At 46.3% G+C, this 8,691-nt stretch overlaps 1 non-coding gene across 1 annotated transcript; it reads right to left on the bottom strand.

The window, feature by feature from the left end:
* Positions 1 to 7,750: 7,750 nt before the first annotated feature.
* Positions 7,751 to 7,824, bottom strand: TRNAD-GUC (transfer RNA aspartic acid (anticodon GUC)). Its single transcript has one exon. It is a non-coding gene; the product is annotated as a tRNA-Asp (tRNA).
* Positions 7,825 to 8,691: the final 867 nt, after the last annotated feature.

Here is an 8,691-nt window from a genome sequence, read left to right on the forward strand (position 1 = left end):
GGTGAATTAGATAATAGACGTCTGTTGGCATTCCAGCCTTCCTTCTCCTTTCAGGGCCTATCCGAAAGATAATCCAGTACCTCTTGGTCGTGAATATCTGAATAGGACGAACCGGCCCCCGCGGATATCTTTGCTTCGGAACTAAACAATTAGAATTAGGCTCGGTCACCTGGAATGTGTATTCTCCATATAGGAGATCTTCCAATTGAGAAGATCCATCGACCTGAGACGAAGAGAAAGGTCTATCTATTTTATTTAGTTATTCAGTTAAACATGAACAATATTTCTTTGATCTTGTTCGTTCGAAAGCTGCAGTAGTTCTTGCTTGTTCTGATGAGGTAGGACCGGCTAAGACTGGAACCAGGATCCGAAGGGCTATCTCTTCCCTGGAGCCTGATCCGGGACCGCTTTGATCCAGCGCGAAAGCCGTTGCTTGTTCCTCTCGTACTCTGAAAGATAAGGATTGTCAACAGAGGGGCCTGGGAAAGCCACTGCCAACACCGACAAACAAGCCGTTTAACTCCTATGGACTCTAAAGCCCCTTACCTAAGGGTCCCTTCGTAACACTCACTTTAACGGACCTAAAGGAGTCACTAAGGCGTACATAGTTCTGTCTTTCAAAAGTCTAACGGAAGAGGCATTCTATTTATGGCGCATTTTAAATCATTTGAAAGTTAGACAGGGGTAGGGCAAGAATTTAGCAGTGACGATCCCATCCAACTCAGGTTGTTGAAAAAAAGTATGGAGGGACCTGGACTGGTTCACTTCGCTATCCCCGGAATCCGTTTCGTCATTCAGAGAGCTAGCCAGTAAATTCTTTCCACAGTTCTACTACACCAAACCAACCCCCTCTTTAGTAAGTTAGTTCAAAGAATGACCTTTTTGCGTTGCGCCATCAGCCGAATGAGACCAGCAAGCTGGGTCTCCTGATCGGGAGAGAGAATCGAACTGTTCTCGTGCGCTCGTTCGAGCTCAGTTTCCCCCAAACCCAAAGAAGACAATAGCAGTCGCAGTCTCATTTCTGATAGGTCTATTTTGCTTTTTCCCGCGTGCTTGTTCTCTTTCTTTTTTTTCTACTTATATAGATTTGGAGCCGTATCACCGCGTGTCAAACTGTGTCATGTCAGGCGGGAGACAGAAGGAATATTCAGCTGATTCCTTTCCAATGAGAACTATACACGCGTCCCATATCCCCATGTGCATATAACTCACTTTCGACACTTCCGTTAGTTCTCCACGTGCACATGCCCAAAAACATTCTAGAACATCGACTCTGTACTTCTTGCAACTTCATCTCCAGAACGCTACATACCTACTCTATACCCTGAGGGAAACTGGAAAACGATAATGAAGAACGTTGCTTTACACCCTACGGGAGTTGGAATGCAAGCACGTCATCATCAAAATTTAAAAAACGTGGCCTCTAGGTAGTGCACCCTGTGCTGTCTTTCTCTTTATCCAGTAGTCTTCCCCCCGGTCCCTGAAGAGCGATTGTGGTCTTTCCCATCCGGCCGCGCCCTAGCGAAGCGATCTCAGGATGTATGCGAGAGCCCATTCGCAACGTATGCTCAGTGATTGTATACGCTATAAGCGACTCAAGTGCGCTAAAAGTGGCTCGATTGGGGTGCGCTAAAGGTTTACTGGCTGGATGGGACTTTGATTTTGGCGTTAGCTAAACTACGCGGTAAGGGGAATGAGAGTTTGCACGAGACTTTTGACTTAGGCTAGTTGAATGAAGCAGGGGATTGACTTTGGAAGGGTAAAGAACTTGGAAAGACCCTAAATAAAGGGAGTTGGGCATACGCCCTCGGGCACAAAAGCAGCTAGTATGCCCTCGGGCACTAAAGCAGCTAGTATGCCCTCGGGCTAGCTCCATTGAATGCTCTCAGGAAACTACCTGAGGGAGAAGCTCCTGACAGCAAAGTACATTCTGACTCAGTCAAGGGAGAGCTCTGGAGGGAGCGAGAAAGTAGCGCCAGCCTTGACCCCCAGTCCCCTGTCAAGTACCACGCGTGGGCTGCGCTCGGTCGTATCTATCGCGCCCGTTATTGCAAGGAAAGCATTCTTGGTCGGCCTATGCCAGAAAGAATAGCCGGGTGGACCGCCACAGGTACTCCGGGGTGAGAGAGGGAACGAACTCACCATATCCGACAGTAAGCACAACTTTGAGCGAAGTTGTCTGGGAGAGACTAGGCCTTCCTCAGCTGATACATAGGCAATTTTCTAGCGGCAGCAACAGTTTCTCAATAAGGGTTAGAACTGAACTTTGCTACTGGTGCACAGGTTTCCTCATAATCAAGCCCATACTCTTGAGTGTACCCCTTAGCCACCAACCTGGCTTTTATCTATCAATGGACCCATCTGTTTTGGTTTTGGCACCTGCGTCAAAGGCACAAGAAAAGAAAGCCTTTTCTCACCTACTTAAATAATCGATATGAGAGTGGTTTCATAGGCCATGTTGACTAGGTTGATCTTTAATCATCAAATCACGAGTTTCAGTCCATTTCTGGATCCCTTCGTGAGAGTATAAAACTTCGCTATCTTATGCCCGAAAAGTGCTCTTCTTGAGCGATCCATTCTATGAACTGGGCAGCTAGTAGAGAGCAAATTTCCATCTTTTTGTCCTATTGATCTAATCAAAGCTTGTTACGATCAGGCTCATTTGGCTGAGATCTTACCTGGAAAAGGCTGGGGTAGGGTCAGTCTATCACTCTTGCTGGTCTGAGACCGGACTTTCTGAGATTACTGAATAAGAAGTAGAAACGGTGGAAAGAGCAGAAGGACGTCCGAATTGGACGAACATAAATGCTGCTCGGGGAGGAAAGAGGTCACCGGCAGTGCCTGGTCGCTAGCCGGTCACCGGTAGGCTAGCATAGAGGCTATATGGTGAAAGGGAACCCCGGCTTATCCATTGCTGATGACCCCTCTCTGACAAGGTCTCTCTTTGATTTTTCTCCGTTAGGCGATAGTCGATAAGGAACTCTCTGAACCGTAAGTGGGTAGGCTCACTCTCAGATCGATGGGGGAATCGTCGCTAAACACGTTCGAAATACCAGAGATGGAACTAGGTATGGGTAGGACCGAAATCAAACAAATCCGGACTCCGAAAAACCTATGAGTGAGCCGAGCGATAACCATGAGCACCGAGCCACCTGTCCTCCACCTTACTTACTAGCTTATTCCATATACCGACGGGTCCGAAAACCATGGACTAAGCTTTGCTTATGACCACGCTTGTTGACCATGCATGTGTTTGATCCCCTCGACCATCGGTTTTGGAAGCGATGGCTATGGTTGTCTATAGGAAGTAGTGTGTCGGCGAGCACTCGGGAGTCCAAGGTTTCTTGATCGAAAGCCTCATCCCTTAAATCTCTTTTTTATGCACGGGGCCAATCGAAGCCCTTTTGGTATAATAGGCAGGGTCCTTTCGATTGAGTGCAAGATGGTAGCGATCGTTTCTACCGCTTCACAGGCTCAGGCAAACAACGGCGCCAATCCAATAGTAAGGCACCAGGCTCACAAGAGTCGGGGACAGAGCGAGGGAGGGACACTGCGGGCACAAGAACCAGCCTTGTAGTATCATCACAGAGATAAAGGCCAGAGACCCCATTCCTGGGGAAGGGGTGAATCGGCACACCTACCCGACCAATCTATGCAGAGCTAGGTGGCACGGCACGGGACCTACTTATGAAGCATGGGTCGCTAAAATCGAGGTAGCATGTCTAGTGGACGAGGGCGAGGAACAGATTGCACTCGATGTCCCTTCATGAATAAGCTCGCGAGGGTAGCCTTTTCTACCGAATACGAAATTCAAGTACCGGGCGGGGAAGCGGAGGCTGCAACTATGGATACGGCAAGGAAGCTAGCTCGAGAGCTTACTTGCAGCTTTAGTGCCCGCTTAGCTTCTTTTTCTCCTTACTGTCGACCCGCTTCTTCCACTTCCACAAGAACTCGTTCCTATTCAATTCACTCTGAAAGAGATAGGATCGTAGATCAGTAAGAGTTAGGAAGACGCAGACATAGCTTTCTCGTCTTCGTCTTTGTAACTCTTATTGATGTGCCATTGATGTGCCCAAGCCCTATAGCGCATAGCCCAAGCTAGCCCAGACGAAGACGAGGATGCAGCTTATCGGTTGATAAGGGCACCGGTCCTGGCGTTACCCTTATCAACCGCTGTTTCAACTCCTGAAAGCTGCGCTCCCAAGCGCACAGAGAAGACTGCGTCTTTCTTTTCTGTCTTCTTTATGAGTGCTTTCTAGCGGGTAAAGGGGAAATTTTCTCTAACCCAGGCCTCGGCGACTGAGAGGAATCGGAAATAGGAAGTGAAGGGAGAGGAAGTGAGGATAAGGAGAGAGAGATTACTTAAAGTCTATTTGGTAATTGGTAAATAGACCGAAGCAAAGATCCTAAGGTAAGGGGCTTCAGACTGAGTTGTTGAGTGAGGGTGCCGCAGGTATGGTATATTCGCGTAAGGGGAAGCCGGGAGCTAGACTGTTAGATAGACTGTTACAAGTGGAGAAGATGCTCGACTAACAGGAAGGCGTGTCAAACTCTTTTCGAGAGGTAAGTTCTAGTTCTAACTAGGCTAGTCTACATATGCATCGTCCCACTGTGCTAATTGAATTCCCCGGAAAACGAACATAGATGTATCAGATATTGATTTAGTGTAGGGCGTCTAGGTCACTCAATTGAAAAGTGGAGAAGATGCCGAAGAGGCGTTTAGGAAAGAGAACCAAACGCTAGCTCTATGCACAAGTTCCGATAGATACGAGTTATATACTTGTAACGAGAGGGAATGAGTGAAGCTAGGGAACGAGCTACGTTGTAGAAGCTATCTCTAGTTAACTTTGATTTCTTAAATCATTCTGAATTTCAGTTAAAGTTGGTAGCTCGCCCGTCAGTCCTAGGGAGTGAAGACTAAAAGGTAGGATCGATTAATTGAAACTGAGTTCAAGAGGGGACCGAAGGGAGAGGTAGCTCTTTACTTTAGATAGGCTAGATAGACTGTTACAACTCCAGCTCGACTGAAAGGAAGGAGCGAGAGGAAACGTTCGCCCCTCCCTCTCCTAGTTTAGAAAAGAAAGATAGAACCTTGTTCACTGGTAAAGGCCCCATGGTCGATCGAAGGCCCCCTGTCAACTTCGAAAGATGCGAGGATACTCGTCTTGGATCGGGTATATCGATCCCATTGTTGGCTTAACTTAACTCCATCGGCGGAATCAAAGCAAAGCGAATCTACCCTACCCTCTCTCCTCGCTACGCCCCTAACTAACACAAGTAAGCAAGCGGAGGGCCTCGGCACCCTATCCTTTCTACAACTACACCGCATAGACCTTCTTTCGGTTATCTCCCCTGATTCGACTTTTGGCATTCCATCACTCTTCCGTTGTGAACTCCGTTTCACTCGAGCTTCCTTGCCTTCACTACGTCCACCCTCAAGAGGATAAGCTTTTCTGCCCCTTCCCTTATTCAGCGGAGTGGTGTTCACTTCCCCGCTAAAGGCAGAGAGATGGGAACCCTCGTCCCCGGATTCCCCCCACTCAAAGACAGGATCACAGCCCAACTCCAACACATAGAAATAGGGCTCGACGCACGGACTATACTTCTCAAATAGAAATGTCAAGAGAGATCCTCCTTGGATAAGTGCTTTCTACGCGGGTCCTTCATCATGCAAGAGGTAGGGGGAAGCCAAACTGGGACTGAGACAGGGCCCGGACTCCCACTGGGGTGGGGAATCTTCCTGCTTCCAGGAGTGAAAGAGTCTGCTTTGATAGAACCTGGCTTCTACGCTATTCGAAAGTCAAATATGATCCGACGGGGTGGCTCTATACATTCTTAGAAAAATAGTTATGGATGCCCTAGTCATCGAACTGACAGGATGATGGAAGCATCGCATTATTATCAATAGATAGACATAGATCATCTTTTTTTTCAAGATAATATCTCGCCTTTTGTCTTGCTGAGGAACCTTTTTTGGTAAGACAGCACTATCAGGGAATTCGGTTCCGCGTCAGTATAGTTGACAGATGCCGCCGCTGCAAGGCGAAGGAGTAAGCATGCGTGTAATCGGTTGACAATAAGGATCATACTTTCATGGCACTAAGGCAAATGCAAAATGCTTGCATCTGATCTAAGCAAGCGAGACTGCACCAGCACCATTAGTAAGAGTAAGGTAGAATATCATGCCTGTGTGATGTCCAGTGGAAATATTAGGCGTTTTGAAAGCGAGGAAAAGTGCTTTATGATTGAACTTTGTCCCTCAAGGCGCCCCTCCAACATCATTGTGAGCCGGAAAGGCCGTGGATACTTTTAAGATAAAAGCGGAATAAAAGTCTACTTTCGAAGCACTTCCTCTTGTTCTTGAGTTGGAGTTGGCTTTCATCGACAGGTAGGGTGATCAAGGCAATCTCGATTCTTTACTAGGAAATCCGAAGTATAGGTTATTAGGGAAGATCCCACCTTTCGTAGTGATTGCATTCATTCATTTATGGATTTGAACGATGCCACCCCTTTGAATTTCATGGAAGACCACAACTTCGCCTCTCTATTGGACTTTCTCAGTTCGGTTTACAATCAACCTTTTCGTTTGAGGACTTCCTTCCTCAGCAAAGACCTGGAGCGAATGCTATCTACATGAGCCTCGACTCTCTCAGTGGAAAAAGCAGCCCATACACAACCTAAACCTATTACCTTCACTTCAAGGCTATGACATCTTTATCTATTGCATTCTTTGCCTTAATGATGAAGGATGCAAGAGCCAGAAAGACTTCGTAGCAGAATAGGAGTTCGTGCCTTCTTCCATATTTAGATAGCCCCATGTTCGGAACCCCTTCGACTTGAAGCTTGTGGACGATAGCACGTATGGGTGGTATGAGTGCCATCAACGTATCCTAAGAAATCGCTCTTTTTTTAGAACTCACTGGGAACAAAGAGAGAACGAAGGGAAGAATATATGGAGAGGTCTGCTACTTAAAAAGATTATCGGCCGGCATGACAAGAGAAAAGAGATAGAGAGAGCATGCTGACGATGGGATGGGGATGGGATTTAGTTTTTACAAAATCGCACTGGAGCCGTACGATAGAAGGCGCAAAAATTCTGACTAGGAGAGAGCAGGAGGTGGGCTTGGAATAAAACAAACAACCTTTGAAGCCGGAGCCGATAGAAATTGTTCTAAGTTAAAGAGCGTGTGGAATAAAGTCAAGAAAGGGGAAGTGAAGCCATCATTAGCTAAACCGGCTCCCATAATAGTAGACTCTTTAGTGCTCTTCGTTGACTCTTTCCTTCTGACACTATGAGGGGACAGCATCTCTCGTCTTTTAGAAGGCAGTGTGGACCGAAATGGAAGCCGGTCAACGGTAGGCGTTCATTCCTCTCCTTTCATACGAGTCTCTTCGCGGAGGGTGGAAGGGACTGACTTTCGAGTTCATCTGGCCTTCGGGAACCATGCTCCCGGGAAACATATGGGTACTCTATTCGATTGTTCTTGAAAAATAGAAAAAAGCCAGACCTTCCGGGTATCTCTTTGAATCCTGAATATGGTATGGTGATACCTCCGATTGTACCAACCTACATATGTCTCTCCCCCATCAATCAGTACTAGTTATTGTCATTTTCTTTCCTTGACCTTATTTGTCCGATGAGAAATGCGAAACGATAGAAGGATCCTCCAGTCCTGCTGGGAATTAGATCCTGCTCTTTGTCCCCCCTCCTCACAGAAAATGGATAAATGAATTGATCGATTCATCGGATCGGGACTGACGGGGCTCGAACCCGCAGCTTCCGCCTTGACAGGGCGGTGCTCTGACCGATTGAACTACAATCCCAGGAAAATTAGGTGTACAGCCTCCAAATCTTTCTTTATTTCGTCTTTCTTTGTTTGATTTCATTCGAACCATTTTTGATCGCCGTATTGTAACAGAGACACGAATGATATATATATATCATATCATCATAGATATGATATATAGTGACAGTGACACGGATTACTAGTAATCCTGTGGTTATTGCCAAATCGATTGAGAATCTTTCGAACAATGAAAAAAGTCTTTCTCCTTTAGACTTTATACTTATAGATCATAAATCGTTATCGTTATAAACAGAAGAACATGCGAAAACAAAGAAAATGGAATGGAGATAATATATATAAAAAGATTGACTCTTTCTTCCTCCATATCATGCATTTTTTTAGGACGGATTGGTTATATCATCTTCATGGATCGGTGAATTCTTGGGTCGAGCTGGATTTGCACCAGCGTAGACATATCGCCAACGAATTTACAGTCCGTCCCCCGCTCGGGCATCGACCCTGGAAGAAGAAATTCTAGGCTTATTGAGAATCCATGATCAACTTCCTTTCGTAGTACCCTACCCCCAGGGGAAGTTGAATCCCCGCTGCCTCCTTGAAAGAGAGATGTCCTGAACCACTAGACGATAGGAGCATACCTGCCCGATCGCCATCATACTATGCGAATACGCAGAGCAGTTTTTTTTAATGGTAGAACCCGTAAATCTGGGAAGGGATCGACAAGTAATCGAACATCTTCTTTTTCTATGCGCAAGGTACGCCCTTCATGACATGATTCGAAAGAAAGATCTTTTTTTGGTACACGTATCAATCAAGTGAATCTCGTTCTTCTGGGTCAATAAAAGCTATTAGGATAGGATCGGTCTTGGAACAATTCACTGCATTG

Source organism: Aristolochia californica, unplaced genomic scaffold (genome assembly GCF_029961685.1).
Source record: "Aristolochia californica isolate CCGP_79_NKW_82.1479 unplaced genomic scaffold, dmAriCali1.0.hap1 SCAF_57, whole genome shotgun sequence".
In the NCBI taxonomy this organism is placed as follows: domain Eukaryota; kingdom Viridiplantae; phylum Streptophyta; class Magnoliopsida; order Piperales; family Aristolochiaceae; genus Aristolochia; species Aristolochia californica.